This window comes from Triturus cristatus, chromosome 5_2 (assembly GCF_964204655.1).
Source record: "Triturus cristatus chromosome 5_2, aTriCri1.1, whole genome shotgun sequence".
NCBI classification, from domain to species: domain Eukaryota; kingdom Metazoa; phylum Chordata; class Amphibia; order Caudata; family Salamandridae; genus Triturus; species Triturus cristatus.
Genome location: NC_140588.1, coordinates 920,136,781 through 920,154,645, shown reverse-complemented (window position 1 = coordinate 920,154,645; position 17,865 = coordinate 920,136,781). Strand labels below are relative to the sequence as shown.

Genomic DNA, 17,865 nt, shown 5'->3' with positions numbered 1-17,865 from the left:
AGCTGTTTCCTCATGTTAAATGGGGACAAGATGGAGCTTATGCTCCTAGGCAACAACAGAGTTAAGAGGGTGGTATGGTTAGATGACATGCTTACCATGGAGCCTCAAGCTCATAAACTAGTTGAAAAATGGTATAGAACGCTTAGGGGGCACATGCATCAAACTCCTCATTTGCGATTACCAAATAGCGATTTTTAAGGAATTGCTATTTGGTAATCACAAATGCCTATGCATGTAGGAATTGCAATAAGATTTGCGATCCCTTAACATTAGCTAATCGCGATTCTGAAATTGCGAATCACTATTAGTTATTGTGACTCCATTAATTCCTTTGGGCCTACAGGCCCATAGGAATGAATGGTAATGCATTCGCATTTTGCGATTACCGAATTGGGTAATCGCAAATTGCGAATGCTAATCCAAGGCTGCCCGGGGCCTAAGGACCCCCTAAAGCACCCCCCAAAAAAAGGTACGTGTGCACATGTGAAGCACACGCATGCTCTAAGGGCATGTGTGCACTACATGACACTTTGAAAAGTGCATTTGTGTGCATTTTTCAAAGCATGCACAAATTACCATAAACTTGAAGATGATGATAATTAGTGTTTCCTAAATGCTCAGTTTGCATTTAGGAAAGGCTACATGCCTCAGAAAATAGGGATTCGCAAGTAGCGATTCTCTAAATGCATTTGTAATTTAGGTAATCACAAAATATTGTGATTACCTAAATTGCGAATGACAAAATGTACATGCATCTGCAAAGGCCTTTTTCTATTCGCAAATGGGCCAATTCTGCGAATCGGCCCATTTGCACGCAGAAAAAGGCTTGATGTATGTGCCTCTTAGACTGCTAAGGGAAGTGTTAGACATTTTGCCCTTCCAATCACAAAGACTCATTGTACAGGCTCTGATCATCTTCTGGTTGGATTACCAGAACTCTCTACATCTAGGTTACCCACACTATGTTAAAAGCAGTCTACAGATCATCCAAAATGCGGTTGTCCGTCTCCTCAAAATTCCAAGGCACCTGCCCACAAGCACGGGCCTTGGCTGACCTAGATTGGTTCCCCATAGAGCAGTGTGTGCAGTTTAAATCTCTCCGCATCACGCATAGGACCTTCCACAGCAATGGACCTCTAATACTTCATGCTCTATGAGGCTTACAATCCTGGAAGGTCCCTGAGATTCACAATTGTCCTCTTTGCAACAACTCCAACAATTCACCACTCCAAATGGGGTGGTCTCTCCTTCAAGTATTTAGTACCCAAACTATGGAGCTCCTTGCCACTCAAACTGCGTCAAACAGAATCTGAATCCTCTTTCCGAAAATCCCAATGACATGGCTATTTGTCATATAGCTATCTTTTTTTCAGCACTCAGAAGGGTCAATTCTAAGGTCTTCTAGTTTAGAGCATTGCTGTGAATCCTCCAGGTATCCATGCACTTTACAGATCTCTTAGATTAGGTTAGATTAGTAGTGCAGTTTGTGAATAGCACAGGGAATAATCCTTTGTGGTTGGGTGCCGGCCCCTACCTAAACGCCTCATCAATCCTCCCTAAATCCCTCCATATATCCATACACTCTTAACCGCTCCCATTTTGTAGTAGGTATTTCTCATTTTCCATCCAATCCCCTGTCCCTCCCAAATTCACTACTAAAACGTAGGCGTATGTGTGTGGAAAGCTCCACAACAGGGCGAAGATCTCTACACAGAAAAGATAGGTGAAGACGAAACAACTGCATGCAGATTAGAGAAGCTGCTTTTGAGTGGTACTATTCTACTACTAAATGTACAACAAAATGCAGTTTGAGAATAAGCACCCAGTGAGTCCGTAGCTGTGGCTGAGGTTTCTGTTTGCCTGTAACTTTGGTGCATTAAACATTCTAAAAAAATGTATATCTGGTTAAGACTTGGCATGGCGTGTTTCATGACAATCCATCTGCCTGAGAGAATAAAGGGAGTGAGAACCAAAAATTTCCATTTTGAATCCCATAGGAAATTTTGCTCTAAACTACATTAAAAAACAGAGCATATTTATTTAAAACTAGGTATGAAATTAGAATTTTACTCAGGGGAATGACTTTGCTAGTTTTAGTGTTAACCAGCCTGTATTGTTTTTTCGTTCGAAATCAGTGCTACACAAATGTGTTGATGGCCTTGGAATGTTCATATTTTAGATATTTCTGGGCCAACACAACAACTCATCACAGTTTACCACACTTTGTTACAAAATATCCCAACATATCATTGAAGTAATGTTCACAACGCAGGTAGGTGAAAACTTCTTTATTAAGATTAATGAACACTGCACCCAATCATCCTTCACCATCGACTCCTGTAGTGGTCTAGTGTTTCGTTAGGCCGGTGACCCCACCGGAAGGAACCCCACACTGTGTATCACTCTCTGGCCAGGCGTGGAATAAAGGAGCGGAGGTCGCACGGGACTTCCGGCTCGCACCCACTATGTTGTGCCTGGTCTACATTATTTGCGCTGGTGGCCCACGTGCATGCTGGGCCCCTAAAGTTGAAACATAACAACTCCTAGGCTGTTCATCAGTTAATACAGCATGCAAGAACATCATGCAGCACCGAGAGAGATGGAGTCAGTAGAACCCAAGATGTAAGAAACAGAGAGATTCCAGTGACTGCCCAGAATGACCTGGACTTTTGGTTACTTTCCTATATGGATCCAATGCATTTTGACACATGTACAATTCGGTTAGTTTTCTAATGCAGTGCCATAGCGAGGACACAGTTGCCACATGCAATCAACAGAAATGCCCCTCATCCCATTGTTTACTGAAATAGAGCTTAAATTGTGAAGAAGAGGGCCCTCCAGACCCCAAGGCACGTGTGCCACTGAACCTGCTTCACTATTATTAGGTACATCTCTGCTCTAATAGACAATATTTATAAAACATTAGCACGTTTTCCCTTTGATAGGGAACACACTTTGTCAGATATTTTATCCTATGTTTCCTTAAAGTATATTTTTGATGATAGGAGATTCTCCTGGCATATTACAAAAAAAAAGTGACACTTTATCTTTCTGAAGTAACAACACTCTTAGTTTCTGTTCCTATGCCACACAACTGAATGAAACGTGCTTAAAGAAATGCACAATAGTACAGCGTGGTCCTTACTTAGACATCGCATTGGTATTCCAATCACACAGGGTGAGCCCTCCTCTATTGATCTCAACAGAAACAATATTTTGGAACGAGAATTCTATTTTCCCATTAAATGCAATGAGCTCACACAGGCTTGTACTGCCAGCCGACTTCCTGCTTCGTGACACGTAGGAGTCTTGTGATTTAGTGCCTCATCCTTGAAAAACGCCAGCCCCATCTTATGATAAATTAGAGAACCTGCAAGTATCCCTCTTCCACTGCATAACCTGGGATCGAAGTCAGCCTGGTAGTTCATTATACTGTCTTAGATCTCAATGAACTGTTAATTACAGTGGAAAGTTGGACTGCGTTTTTCATCCACTTGCTCTCTTTAGACTTACTTTTCTACACAAAAAAATAATTTGGGAAACTAACTGTACATTTGGGTTGGACTTCATACATCATTTTTACCCTTGTATATGCGCGACTCCTGCAAAAACCATGAAAACAATGATAAGTACCACAAGTTCAGTTTGAGGGGTGCTGAGTCACGACTCTCAGGAATTTTCAGAAGCATTTTAAGCATGTGTTACTTATGCTGAGTCACTTGTCAAGAAAAGCTAAATAGGAAATGTAAAATCATCTTGAGGTACAATCTAGGCATGGATTCGTTGTAGTCAGTAGGAAAACTTTTGCAAGAAATACACTCCCATGCGAAATGCTTAGAAGGAGATACATGTATTAACTAAAACTCGCGAGAAAGAACTATGAGAATGCTAAAACAAGCATCTCTGCAACGTAAAGAAAGGCCAGAAGATGATGCTGGCACATTGCACAGACCTATTATATATCCTTAAGTAATCGAGTTAAAAAACGAGAAAGGCTTTTTGAAACCCATGGTTGAAATCAATGGCATGTTCTATGTCAATTAGGTAGTATGCTAATATGTACAAATTATTTTTCTTAGTAAATAAAAATAGATTTTTAGTAATTACGATGTAACCCTTCCTGTAACGAAATCTGACTCTGGGCCTCAGTCATTTTTGTGTACCTAAGTTCGGCTTAGGTCTGAGGGCATCATTTACCGAAACAGAATCAGGACCATCAGGTTTTTTGACCTACAGATGGTTCTTTTCACCGGGAAAATCGTAGTAAATAGTATGGCCAATTTTCCACAGTCAGAAGCGCAGGTTAGCTATAGTTAGCAGTGGGCACGTACTACAACACGCATTTGCAATGCAATCAATCTCGCCTTTAGGACCTTATATGTATTTAGCTATGCAGCACATTAGCATGGGTGTTGAAACATCTACTGTTCTTCAACATGGTGGAAAGTAAGCACCAAACTGCGTGACATGCCAGGTATGGGAACACATGGAGAGAAATATTGCCTTTAGTTGGTCTAGTTGGAGGCTGAAGAAGTCAGCCTTGGTGCGCTTGATCTTTCGGTAATATGCATTTCTCTTTGTCCTAAGGATCTTGAGGTGTTTGGCGGATGGAACAGATCTCCAGGTGCGTTCCTGAACGAACCTCTGTCCTCATTAAGTATTCCATTGTACCAGGGCTTAGAGTCTTGTATGGAGACTCTCTTTAGTTGAAGAGGTGCAACTTCATTTATTATCGAGGTCATGGCGTAGAGGTAATGATTGGTGAGATCATGTACTTCGGAAGACCCTGCAGGGGGCCGAAGTAGGTTGTAACTGGGTGATGGCAAAATGTTAGGGTTGATTTTTTTCAGGTCTCTTTTCCATATTTTAGGTCTTGTGGCTTGCGCCGAGTTAAGTTTCACAATTTCCTTGATGTAGAAGGTAATAATATGATGGTCTGACCAGTCACAAGGTTGGATCGACTCGATTTGAATGGAATCTCTTTTGGAGATTATTAAATCCAGGATTGAACCTTTATCGTGTGTAGGGCTGTTACAGATTTGGGTTAGATCTAGGTCATCTAGGAAGTTTTTGAGACTATTGACCACTGTGTCATTGTGATCGTTCCAATGTAGATTGCAGTCTCCAAGGAATATTTGGGTGTTTTGTATGCTTGCATTGTGTTTCTACATAGTGCTTCCATTGCTATTTATCCTGCCTCAGTGCGCATTGTGCTTAAGCATGAATCACTGATCTTATTTTATGCAAATAGTGGCCTTGCCATGTTGAATCAAGACTCATTGTACCCCACACACCTAATTGAAAGAAATCTCCCATTGTAGGCGCTTTAAATGCCACCGATGCGATGCAGCCGTTTTCTCTGATAATCAAACAAGAAATACCTCTCCCACCATAGATTGACCATCACTTTTTTTGTGCCTTCAGAAGTCATATTTATTAACTCTGGGCTTGAATTACTTATTTAAAATATCTATTTTTTTCTATTCATCGAATTTTCTCCTTGTTAATGTTTTCAACATGCTCCTGGTTAACATTTCCAAAGAAGTTATAGACACATATGACAATATTTGCAAATTACAAACATGACAAATCTTCTTATTACGAAACATAGTGCATGACATAAATCAAACTGTTAAGTGTACCATTCCACAATATACACAATTGACAAATAACAATAAATAACAAAGAAAAAAAGGGTGAAAAACAAAAGGTCTTTGTCCTACAAGATACTTATACGTCAAAGGAGACCGAATCTGACTTAGTCCTCGCTTACAAGAAACTATCCAGGTCCTAGAGGGAGTCAGAGTTCTAATCAAACCTCAAGGTCTAAACTTATTTATTCAAGTCCCGACTTAGCACTAATCTGTGCAATCATTCACATGTGTTGATGCTCTTGACTTCCAAAACGTAATAACCAACATGTTTCAACCTTCAGCAGGAGACCAAGGTTAGATTAGATTGAAGGTATTCATCAGGGCGATATTGATTTATTCAAGTAGGACATCACAGCTTTCCTAAATTAAACAAACGTGAATATATTTAATTAAATTGTCTAAGTTTAAAAGTGCAAAACATTTTTTAAGCTTGTTATTAAAAAGATTTATCTACATACAAATTTTAGTGTTGGTGTGAGCCAAAAGGGGTCCCAAAGTTGGTGACCAAAAAAACAATTATTTCAATCTTGTATTTTTAAGGGTTCAGTCGTCGTAGTCACTTTCCACTGTACCTCCAAAATGAAAAGGCAACAACAAAAAAGATGGTGGCTGGTATAACTATCAATGTTTAGATCGATAAGAGATTTATAAGGCTGCAATTTTTTATGCTAATAAATAAAAATGGGGGTTTGTTTTAAACCTCAAGTGTGAGCTCCCTTGTTACACCTCTCGTGGATTAAGAAAAAAAGAAAAAGTAAAAGAGAAATAAGTTGTGCTTGGCTTCAATTATTTATGTATGATTATAAAGCATACAGTTCCTTAGGATGTGCGGCCCGGTGAAAGGTACGCTTACTGGGTAGGGCGCTTAGTTGTGCCATGATCGTACTCTCTGGTAGAAGATTACTGTGACCTTGCCAGTACGTTTGTACACAAACATTTAGTTCTTTCACTGATAAAGCCATTAGTGTTGTTAGTCTTGCTTCCCTCATGCGCGTGCTTTTTGCTCATGATGTTGACAATACCTTATGGCTGGTGCTTGTTCTCTCGCATCCAGGCTATCTCCCGGGCTCGCAAAGTCTCCGCACAGTCTTCTGTTCGCTTCGGTCGACAGATATGCCGAAAGCGGCAAAGCGTGTTTTTTATTATTCCTAGGCGTCTTTGCGTATTATGTTACACGCTGTTCACGTTCAATGCCTGATGTTGCCTGACTTCCTGGATGCCGGTATTTCCTGTTCGGAGTTCTGGCAACGTGTTTGTTGATACTTGAGCTTAATTTAAAGTGCCCTTTGCCACAATTAAGTATATTAAAAAATTGAAAGCGCTACATCTTTTTCTTTAATTTTGATGTAAAAAGGTGCTACTTGCTTGTCATCATTTCTAGTTTAATGTTTGGAGCTTGGACTACTCCCTTAGTACGTCTGTTTTTGCCAAGTGGTTAATATATGGGGGTGGCTTATTTTTCAAGAATGGTTGCCCTGCGATATTGCGTGAACCTTCACAACTGGACTCTAAACTTTTGTGTACTGCCTTTTTACCTCTTCAAATATTCGTTGCAAATGTCTGTTTACTGCATACAATACATGATCTCATTTATTTCATTCAGACCATTTGCTATAGTTCCTAAATGGATGATAGTTTTTGCTTCAAAGAGGGAAAGAAGATTTTCCGTGTTATTGCCTATAACATGTTTCAGTACTGTCCATTTGATGTCATTGGGGCCATGCCCATTTGCAATACAATGTTGAACCATAGGTGCGTTCATCACTTGGCATCTGATTCTGGAACGATGTTGTGTTATACGTTTCTTTATTTGTTGTGAAGTTTTTCCTACATATGCTTTTGAGCATGGACATACGACACAGTAAATTCAATTTTGAGTATTGCAATTCGTGAACTCCTCATGCTTCACGTTTTTGCTATTGTAGGAGAATTGGGTTCCTTCAATAGTAGTTGAACACGAAGTGCAGTTGCCACATCTTCGGTGGCCTTTAATCCGGGGTAAAGATAACATTGTTCTCAGGTTGGATGGACCAGATTTTGTTAGAGTATCAGCTCTAACCGTTTTCTCTGCTGGCTCCATTGCTTTGCTTAGTCACTGTGGGTTCGGCCACGTATGACATTAACTGCAGGGGCTTCCCACGCGTCCTGCCCGACGCAGCAGCAAACACTGCAATTAAAATGTAAGTTCAGATGCTAAGATTTCAAGGTCTCCACATCTCAGGTCCGAGCAGGATCATAAGTATGTGTTAGCCTCACTGTTGCTGTTAATACGCAGTAAACAAGTTGCCGGCATTTGACATTTAAACAGAATGCTTTTCGTTCAAGAGCACATTGCTGAAGCAAATCCTTAAACAGAATACTTTTCTATTTTAGAAAACAAAAACATGTATTAATCTTTGCTTGGGAGCACTAGCCAGGCGAAAAAAAGGAACAACATTAAAGGCAATGTATAAACATGAATATATAATATATTTTTCATATTTTTTGTCATATAAGTATCTGTTAAAATTAACGACAGCATGAATCTTTCAAAGATTCACCAGGAGAGGGAGCAAGTTATTCCGCAATAGGTAATGTTTACATCTGGAAGGGAGTGTCGGAAGAGCTGAGGAACTATTTGGTACAGAGCAGGCAGCAAAAAAAACTGTTCAAATAAGTTCAATGTTGTAACAGAGAAGGAACAAATCTATTTCGACAGAAATATTATGAGTAGAGCTACTACGTTGTAAAAGTACTAAACTTGCTGCTCCAGGAAGAAGATTCAGAGAACAGAATACTGCAGTAAGTGACAAAGTCGAAACATGGAAAGGGAGGAGGTTAGAGTCTACTATTGGAGGGCTGCGAGTGATTTTAGCAGGCTAGCTGCTGGTCCATAAGGCTACCTCTGGAGGGCTGCAAGTGGTTTTAGCAGGTTAGCTGCTGGTCCATACAGGCTACATCTGGAGGGCTGTAAGTGGTTTTAGCAGGTTAGCTGCTGGTCCATACAGGCTACCTCTGGAGCGCTGCTAGGGGTTTTAGAAGGTCAGCTGCTAGTCCATATAGTCTACCTCTGGAGTGCTGCGAGGGGTTTCAGCAGGTTAGCTGCTGGTCCATACAGGCTACCTCTGGAGCGCTGCGAGGAGTTTTAGCAGGTCAGCTGCTGGTCCATACAGGCTACCTCTGGAGGGCTGCGAGTGGTTTTAGCAGGCTAGCTGCTCGTCCATACAGGCTACCTCTGGAGGGCTGCAAGTGGTTTTAGCAGGTTAGCTGCTGCTCCATACAGGCTACCTCTGGAACGCTGCGAGGGGTTTTAGCAGGTCAGCTGCTGGTCCTTACAGGCTACCTCTGGAGGGCTGCGAGGGGTTTAAGCAGGTTAGCTGCTGGTCCATACCGGCTACCTCTGGAGTGCTGAGAGTGCTTTTAGCAGGTTAGCTGCTGGTCCATACAGGCTACCTCTGGAGGGCTGTGAGTGGCTTTAGCAAGTTAGCTGCTGGTCCATAGAGTCAGCCTCTGGAGTTTAACAGGGCAAATTACAGCTTCCAATAAGCACAAATTGCTCTCCAAGGGCAAGCGGGACAACGACATATGTCGGGCAAGACCGGGGACTGGGGAAAGATCGCACCAGGTGTGCATCATATCGACCAATCTTGCTCCGGTCCCCTCACCTCACTCTGCTTCTGGACGAGATAGTCTCTTCTCAACAACATGTGGTTTTGTTTTTCAGAGGCAATTCAGACCAAGCAAATATAGTAATGTCTCTATATTTCTAGTATGAGGTCCCCTCTGGCATCCTCTTAGATGGCAGGTTCTTTGGTAAGTGATGATTTGTCATAATTCTTTACCAGTGCAGTGTAGCATTTGTATAAATGTCCCTCTGCTTTCTGGTGGGGAATTGGACCCTATAGTTACAGTTTTGTTTTTAGGATTGATTTACAACCAATGCCTTCTATCAGCATTACTTTTTATACTGTATAATGTGGCCATCAGAAATTTCTATTTAATAAGCCAACACCACCCTTTTCCAGAATATAAATTAGATGCAGAAAAAACAGAAATACATGCTGTATCTAGAAAAAGAAATAGAGAATTTTAGGCAAATGAACCACTTTGAAGGGTCACCACAAATGTATTGCGTTCTTCCTTTTCTTTTTCTGACCTTGTTTTTGTTGGCTTTAGGACTCTGAGCATTTTACTACTGCTGACCAGTGTTAAAGTGTGTGTGGTCTCTCCTCTAAACAAGCAAACATTGTCTCATACCCAATTGACACATTTCATTTACTTATAAGTCCCTAATAAAGTGCACTACACTGGCCAGGGCCTGTAAATTACATCTTACTAGTGGGCCTGCAGCACTGATTGTGCCACACACAATGTAGCCTTTTAAACATGTCTCAGGCCTGCCTCTGCAGAGGCTTTGTCTGGAGTTTACACTGCCATACCGACTTGGTATTTAAAACCTCTTGCCAAGCCTTAAACTCTCCTTTCTTTACATATATGTCACCCCTAAGGTAAGCCCTACGTAGACCATAGGGCAAGGGCTGTGTAACTAAAAGTTAGGGTTTTTATGTTTTGCATCTCCCGGTATTGAAAATTACCCCAATTCATTTTTCACTACTGTGAGGCCTACTCCTATAATGGGTTAACATTTGGAATTCATTATTACACTTTTAAGATGTCATTCCTGATTGAGAAGGAGTAGCTCAGTCATGTATTATATCTTTGGAATGGTAATGATAACTCATCTTTACTGGTCAATTTGGATTTACCATTACTTTTTTAGTGATACCACTTTTAGAAAGTGTAATTTCTCTGCTCGTAAAGCTCTGTGTGCCTGCAGCCTGTTCCCAATACTAAGCTGGGGTGGGTGACATCTTGACTTTCTGCATTAAATCTAGACATCCACACACAAAGGAAGGTTAGGTGTATCTGTGAGACCATCTGCAGGCTGATGGCTCATCCTGGGCAGGATGGGAGGGTAGAAATGACACTTACACCTGAATAAGCAGTGTCCTGTCCCCACACAGATATTTGATTACCCCCCTGTAGTGTATCTAGAGCCAGGGCTAGGAAGAACAGACTTCTGTTCACTTCAAAGATGCTTGTTTGAATTCAGCTCAGCTTCAAAGGCACAAATAGGTATAAGTACTTGGTCTCTGACCACACCACATCAGACACTTCTGGACCTGTAAAGAAACTCTGTCAGGAAGAAGGACTGCTGTGCTGCTGCAAGGACTGTCGACTCTGCTGGACTGCTGCCCTGGAAGAACTACTTTTCTGCTGTGCTGCTCTGCTGACTGCTACCCTCTGACCCAGCTGAGGAAGAATTGGACTCTGTTGGACTCTGCTTAAACCCACAGTGATCTTGAAGGTCTTGTTTGATTGCCTCCTGTTTCTGAGACTCAGGGATATCAAAGTCTCACTCCCTACTACTGTGCCTGGTTCATTGGAAGTGGATCCAGGTGCTTGCTACACACATCTCCTGTCTGTGTGTACCAGAACCCGTGCATCATCGCTGTTGCAGGAGCAGAATTGGCGCATCACACTCAGACCAGCACATCGCCTTAAAAAACGATGAATCAGAACCAATGCATCACCGTTGCTGCTGTGTCAGATGATCAATGCATCCTCTCGACTGTGTGGAGAAACCCAGCTCATCATTTACACAACCTATACCTCTAGGTTCAGTGCATCATCTTCACAACCACCACTACTGTGTGAAGAAAATCAACACGTCACTTCCACTGAGGGATCGACACTGATGCATCGCTCAGCTGCACCCCGGATCTCACTGTTGCGATCTGGATCAAGGTAGTTTGTTCAGCTCTTGTATCCGGCCTTTGCTCCATTGTGGTCAGCCTGAAGTCTTGACTTTGCCCCGGTCCAGCATGACCAGATAACCCTTAGAGTTGCCTATTGTTTCTAAGAGCTATTTTTACATGTAATCTTAAAAAAATCATATTTCGATATTTTGGATTTTTGCCATTTTGGTCTTGTTTTATTCATAAAAATATCATCTATTTTTCTAAATTGGCATGAGTCTTTTTGTGGCGTTTTCATTGTGTTACACAAATTCTTTATCAAACACAAAGAGAGAAAGGGCATTTAGGGATACTCCCAATCCCCTTGAGAAAAACTGAATAAACAATAGAAGGAGTAATTCCCTGCGGAAATCAGTGTTGAAAGGTACTATGGAGGTCGAAAAAGGAAAGATTATTCCTTTTTTTATAAAAAGACCCCTCACTCACCAACCTAGTTGGTGACATGCTTCATCATAGGGGTCCCACCCAAGTAACCGAATGTTACTCGGGTGTGCTTCAACACCTGTTTACAGTGGAGATGGGCTTTTTGACAAAAGTGCAAGTAAGTGAAAAAGTAGTTTAAAATTGTCTTTATTGTACTCCCTAAATTTTTTAATGCGCAGCAATAAGACAAGAATAAAAATCAGTGAGTGATGTCCTCGGAGGCTTCAATGGCCTTTCGAGGGAGGAACAATTAAAGGCTTGTTGCAGCCTAATCTGAAAAACAAATGAACAATGAACAATCCTGTATGACGGTCTGAGCAGTTTCTACAAGTGTGGTACTAGCATTCAAACACTGTGTGAAATGCAAAGTCATGCACACGTCTGACAGCTAAGACAGATCAGTGCATATCCGTGTCCACCTGCTCGCGGTTAATTTAAAGTGGAAGCCAAAAATGCAAGCACCCTATACAGACCCACAAAAACAGTCAAACGTGGGTGTCATAAATGCTCAACCAAAAAGGTGAGCATGTGCTAGAAAGTGGAAATCATTCATGGTAAACAGCACCAATTGTGTGGGCAAAGAAACTATTGAGACTATAGTTACAACCGGGACATAACCAAGAGAACGAGAATTAGAAAAGAGGGCAATGCTCACTGTGGACGTGTTACAGCCTCACGTGACGAAGACCATGGGGAGGGTGCTGGCTCTAGTCACACTCTGTGGGTAAAAATGCCGACAACGTTAATGACCAACATTAATAGTAAAACAAATTGAGAGTTTCCCGCCCGCAGCTGTTACTTACTATGCCAAACCATGCCACCCGCTGATCCGCCTACAATACAGCCCTGCACGGAATCCCTAGGATCTGGCAGTCGGCTTCTGTGCTCTCTTATGAACCGGGGACTGCAGTTGGGTCTGTGTCACGTGAATAGTGACATCATCACTTGATCGCGTCCAATGAGCAGGCATGGTCAAAAGGCGGCTTGTAGAGTTCGTGTTATTAAAGGAGTCTACCCTTAATTCTACACTGCCTTCCTGTATCTGCAAAGAAGGTGTGATCGCAAATCATTAAAAACAATAAAAGTAATGTGTGATCGCGAGTCATTAAGAACCACACCACGGAAGGCAAAATCATAAGGAAAAGGGCAGTATCAACAACACTATGTCTTCTTGCCTACACTGTGCATCATGGATGATAAACAACCAAGAGGACCGTGAAAATGGGATAGTGTGGTCCCTAAGCTATTAGGCATCCTACATATGACTCAGTGTGTAGGGGAACCAGTGTGTAGGGAAAACAAAAGAGACTGCCAACAATAGTTGAGCTGATGATTATATGTATACGGTACATTATCATTCAGCCCATATTTCTTTAAGGACAACCTGTAAATCCAACGTTGCTCTTTTTCAAAGAGTCGTTGTTGGGTGTGTTCATTCAGGTTCACTTGTTCAATAGTAGTCCATTTCATATCGTTGGTGGTATGGTTTTGCCGGAGCAAATGCTCTGTCAGTTTCGTTTTTTTTTTTTTACACCTGACTGTGCTGCGATGTTCTCAGATTCTTTGTTTAATTTTCCTGCCAGTCATACAAATGTATTACAAACCACAGGGGCAAGTTATAAGGTATACAAGATTAGTGCTGTTGCAGTTTGTCCAGGTTCAAGGTTTAAGGACTTGGTAGCGGTGGTGAGATGACACATGCTGCAATCACTACAGGGATAATGGCCCACAATGTTAGGTAAGCCCCATGCATTAAAGACTGTGGACGTCTTGTCTTGTACTTTATTGCGAGGGTGGGTAGTTACTTGTAGGTCTCTAAAACTCCTGGCCCTCTTGAAGGAAAACAGCAGTTTTCTCAGTGTTTTTCACAAGTTAGCAGGATCCCCCAATGTTTGTTTATCGAATGTGTCACTTGGTTGGAAATCGTACTGTACGCAGTGACGCACGTTTAGGGGATCTAATTTCTTGTGGTACTGATTGTTTCCAAAAGGACATTCCGATGTTGATTCCTTGCTCGTTTTTGACATCTGTTCAGTATCCTCTCAGGACATCCCCTCTCAGAAACTTTGTTAGTGAGGTCAGTGGTTTGGGTTTTATAATCACTAAGTTTGCTGCAATTGCGTCTCAGTCTCAGGTAAAGCCCGTAGGGTAGATTTTCCCTAAGCGCTCTCGGGTGAAAGCTTTCGAACCTGAGCAAGTTATTTTTCGCTGTTGGCTTGTAGTAGGTAGGTGTTTCCAGTGTGCCGTTTTCTTTAGTGATTGTGCTGTCGAGGAACACCAAGGTGTTGGGATCCATCGAGTGGGTGAACCTTAAGTTCCTGTCACAGGAGTTGATCCAGCCAATGAAGTCCAAAAGACAGTTACAAGGCCCTTGCCAGATGGCAAAAATATCATCAATGTATCTTTTCCATAATACAAGATGTGTGGCAAATGGGTTGATATCACCTAGTTTAAACTTCTTCTCAAAGTCAAAAACGTAGAGCCCAGCCACACTAGGGGCAAAGGTGCTGTCTCTCGAAGTTCTGCCTATTTTCTTGAGATAAGTGCATATCCGGGTCCGCCTGCTCGCGGATAATTTAAAGTGGAAGCCAAAAATGCAACCACCTTATACAGTCCCACAGAAACAGTCAAACGTGGGTCTCATAAATGCTCAACCAAAATGGGAGACTTCAGGAAAATGTGGCTGCTGGAGAAGGTGAAAGTGTCCGGTGGAACCCAAAGGTGGATTCAATGTGGAGAGTACCTACAAGCAGAGGGGACAGAGTCTGGGTCACTCGGGGTGACCAGGGGGCCCAGAATATGAGTCCCCACTGATGTTGGATGCTGCAGGAAATATGACGGTGTCCTTGGAGCTGCAGCTGTGAGGGCTAGGCAATGCTGTGAAAGACCAGGAGCCTTTCACAAGCTGTCCCATGTCGAGAGTTGAGGGGTCGGTGTCCGTCGGGAGTGCCAACAAACTTTGGCAACTGCAACCAACGTGGAAAGCGAAGAAGGTACAGTCTTTGGACCAGCAAGACCCAGGAGATTCACCCCAAGTAGTTAAGTCAGAGCAGGCCCCGATTAATCTCGGGTGCTCAAAGAATTCAAGTGAGGCCCTCAATAGGCCGGAGGAACTGGAGTTGCGAGAGAAGCTTGTGCAGCTCACAAAAGAAGCCGGGCCATGGTGCAAGCAAGGCGGTGTGGTCGAAGATTCTGGTCACTGGAAATGCTTGAGATTGGGGCTACATGGAGCCCGAAGATCTTGATGGAAGGAAGCCAATAAGCATTTGCAACAGCAAGTCGACGCAGTACACATGGGTTTGGTTCCTGCCACTCTGGTGCGGGATACTGGCCTCAAACTTGGTGAGAGGACAGGGCAGGTCCCAAGGGATGTGAACAACCATAACCTGTGTTTCTAAGCATTTCAGAGTCTGTGTGAGCTCAGGATCAGCAAACAGGTCAGTTTAACTGCGGTTCCTGCGGATGCAGGGAAGTGACTCCTTCACTTCAAGGGAGCACAGGCACAGATGTTGCAGCAGACGAGCAGGGTGAAGAGATCAGGAGCAGCAGAAGTCTTCCTGGCTGCATCCTTGATGCCCAGAGCGAAGTTCAGTGAAGTCCAGAATGCCCAGACGGTCTAAGTTGAAGTGGTGTCTGAATTGCATCTTATCCCATGACGAATCTAGGGACCCACCCTCAGGTAAGACCCTAAGTACCCTAAGGAAAGGGTTGGGATAATTCAGGGTTCTCTCCCATGGGAGGGGTTGGACAGTGGGGAGGAAACTCCCATGTCCTTTGTCCAGTTTCATGGCAGAGCGGGAGCCAATGGCTCCCTGAGCTGGTTTGAACTGGAATATGCAAGGAGGACACCAAATGTGCCCTTCAAGCAGACTGAGTGGCGCTGGCAAGCACTCCCACCCGGCCCCAATGCACTAAAGCCTGTCTGGGTGGTGGTCACTCCTCTCTGTGACTGGATACCTATTGTTCTGTCTTCCCCTGCTCGAGCTTGGCTCAGCAGTAAGAGGGCAGACATGTCTCTGGTCAGCAGCAGCCACGTTGTGCTGTCTGTGTCTAGAAGACTAGTACCGGGAGCACTGAGGTCCTAACTGAGGGCCTGTAAAGTGCTGGATATCATACCTCCCACACAGTTTACAGTGTGGGAGTATGATTCCAACATGTTTGATACCAAACATGACAGAGATCGTTACAGCCAGCTTCAAGATGGTAATGTGGTGCCCTTCTATATGTTATATGACTGTCTCACTTACAACTCGGGAGAATGGACTCTGAAGGGGTGTCCTGCTCATTCAAAGGCACCCTCACACTTAGAACCGAGTACCCTGCCTTCAGGTTTGGAAAGGCCTGCTGTACTGGTGGCTTATAGGTTTTAAGTGCAGTGACCCTAGATGTAGGGAATCTTTATCTGTTGTAAGTGGAGTTAGCACCAGCTTACACAGGCCACAATGGCAGTCCTGTAGTGACAGTTTGAATGATCTCCCATTGGTGGCATAATACATGCTTCATCCTATGGGGGACCTCTGCTGTACCTATGCCGTGGGTAACTTAGTACTATATGCTAGAGACTGATAAGGTTACCCCAGTATCCAATCTGGGATGTACCCAAGTACTTACCATAACAATTTAGGGGAGAAAGCAGAGAGACTGAGGTCCTGATTAGCAAGATCCCAGTCAGAAAGCAGATCCTACTTTCCTAGAGTATTATAATAGTATAAACAACTTTCTTTCTTCCATTAAAACTGCTACACTCAATTCCTTGTTAAAACATCCCCCTGGACCCAAATCTTCCTTTCAAGTACATGCCAAGTTTCTTTGTTCCATTTCTCTCTAAAACATTGGAACACATATTCTCCTCTCAACTTTTACTCTTCACTCAGCCATAATCTTATTTTTCCTGTTCTTTCAGGTGTTTGGCCAGGGTTCTCAAATAAAACTGCTCTGCATTCTGCCACTTTCCCCTCCATTCATATTACAAACAATCTTCTATCTAAATCTTTTTGATATTTCCATTGTTATTTATATATTGTAGCAGAATACCCATCTCGCAAGTCCACAGACCCTACCACCACCAAAACCACATGCCACTGCTGGAAAAGCATCAGAGAAGAGGTGTGGGCTTCCACTTTCTCAGTACACTGTCCCAAGCACACCAGTAACTTGCTGCATGCCATCAGGAACTTCAACATCTGGATCAAAGCATGCACTAACACCCTGCCCCCCCCTTAAGCATAACCCATCAGCAAGAGCCAGACCACAGGCCAGCTGGTGCATGAGAACTCAGGCTGGCGAAACGCCACTGAAAACAACTGGCGGGCAATTTCAGAACAAGTCAAGACATCACAGATAAAGATATTTCCAAATGATCACACCAATACACACACTGCAGCAGCACGGAAATCTTTGTCATTTTTGAAGATTTCTCCACACCTCCTGCCTTATTCAGCAACATAATTCCCATCACAACTCACAAGACCTTTGCAACAGGCTCTTGGAATGCTTTTGTTTCAAAATAACCTCCAAATTCAGCAAATGCAACTCTCCATTGGACCCCATCACCTTTGCAACTCAACTTCCCATCACAGCTGAAGAACGAACCCTGACCTTGTGGTCCCCTGTCAAAATTGCTGCTACTAAGAAGACCATACACTTGGGGGTCACATCTGATCCTTGTCCCCAACATGCCTTTACTAAAAGACTCCTACTAGTCAGCGAAGCACAAACATACATCCTCAACACCTCCATTGATGTAGCCACATTGCCGGACATCTGGAACCATATCATCACCAGGCCCCTGCTCAAGCTATCCTTTCCAACTACAGACCCATCTCCCTCCTACAATACCTGGCAGAGGTGTTAGAGAAACCAATCATCTGATGCTTCACCAAGCAACTCAGCAACCACCTGCTCCTCAGCACCACGCATTTTCAGATTCAGAATCCAGCACAATACAGAAACAGCAGAGATGATGAATGATCCTTAACAGAGGGCACATG

At 43.0% G+C, this 17,865-nt stretch overlaps 1 long non-coding RNA gene across 1 annotated transcript in view; it reads right to left on the bottom strand.

Annotated features, from left to right (window-relative positions):
- LOC146829434 (uncharacterized) overlaps window positions 1-12,773 on the bottom strand; it is a 167,755-nt gene extending 154,982 nt beyond the window's left edge. The window contains exons 1-2 of the long non-coding RNA XR_014962258.1: window positions 12,679-12,773; window positions 12,531-12,593 (exon numbers count right to left, since the gene is read on the bottom strand). This is a non-coding gene — a long non-coding RNA (uncharacterized LOC146829434). The remainder of the gene's footprint in view (window positions 1-12,530; window positions 12,594-12,678) is intronic.
- Between the last annotated feature and the right edge of the window lie 5,092 nt (window positions 12,774-17,865).